At 45.6% G+C, this 1,233-nt stretch overlaps 1 non-coding gene across 1 annotated transcript; it reads left to right on the top strand.

Moving 5' to 3' along the window:
- Positions 1–836: 836 nt before the first annotated feature.
- TRNAG-GCC lies at positions 837–907 on the top strand. The gene has a single exon. It is a non-coding gene; the product is annotated as a tRNA-Gly (tRNA).
- Positions 908–1,233: the final 326 nt, after the last annotated feature.

The following is a 1,233-nucleotide window of genomic DNA, read 5'->3' on the forward strand; positions in this document are numbered from 1 at the left end:
AGCGATGGGGGAACTGGGGGAGCGGGGGGAGGGTCAGGGGGTATGGCAGGGGTCCCCCCATGGTTCCCACCCCTGCCCCAGTACTTACGAGTTCGGAGTGGGGTCGGTCCAAATCATCAAAGCTCTCTGAATCTTTGCTGAAATTTTGGAGAGCTTTGAATAGATTCGGACCTTTAACTTAGTCCCCTGATTCAATTCGAATTTGGAGATTCGGCCACCAAATTGGGCCGAATCTCCTCCAAATTGAATCACCACCCAAAGCTTTGCACAGCCCTACTGATCATGTCTAGCAAAGCTTGGATTCAAGTTATTTCTCTTTTCTTCATTTCATCCAGTTTTTCCTCGTCTGAGGCCTCCACAGCATGTAAAATCTTGAACCTGATTTTGTATTTTTTTCATGGGGCACATTTTGTGTAGTGCTCCCTGCGTGCCTCCTCAAAGGAAAATGAGAAACATCTCCATCCCCTTAGGCATAACAGCAGTAGCTGTGGTGTGAGGACAGCATGGGCTGTGTTGCTACCTGGGACTGGACTCTAGAAAAGATGAAGAGAGGAGCAGGAAGGGAACAGTATCCTGAATCTAATTCCACCTACCCCCTCATCTTCATACATCAACATGATGAGAGGCACATACACTCCAGATCAAATCACTATGGGAGAGAAGTCAACGTGTCTGCAGGTCTTCATTCTACATTTCCATACCTTAATGTGTTTAGTTGTCCTAAATTTGACTTAAAATCTGGTTTCAGATGCTTATTTAGGAAATGATTCAAGATCCTTGTAAAGTTTTTAATCCATACAAAGTTTGATATAAACTAAGTCTTTATTTAAAATCAAGTATTGGTGGTTCAATGGTAGAATTCCTGTTTGCCATGCAGGGGACCTGGGTTCAATTCCCAGCCAATGCAGGTGCTCAAAGTGGTTATTTTATGCTCTGTTCCCCAGGGCACCTCTTGGGGTAACAAGGAACAATGGTCACAAACTGACAAAGAGCAGATTTAGGCTAGATATCAGGAAATACTTCTTCATGGTAAGGGTGACCAACATTTGGACTGGGCTCCCAAGGGTGGTGGTGCTCTCCCCTACCTTGGGGGTCTTTAAGAGAAGGCTGGATAGGCATCTGGCTGGGGTCATCTGACCCCAGCACTCTTCCTTGTCCAGGGCAGGGAGTCAGATTCGATGATTTTTTGAGGTCCCTTCCAACCCTAGCATCTATGAATCTATGAATCTTAAG

This window comes from Alligator sinensis, unplaced genomic scaffold, assembly GCF_000455745.1.
Source record: "Alligator sinensis unplaced genomic scaffold, ASM45574v1 scaffold510_1, whole genome shotgun sequence".
Lineage (NCBI taxonomy): Eukaryota > Metazoa > Chordata > Crocodylia > Alligatoridae > Alligator > Alligator sinensis.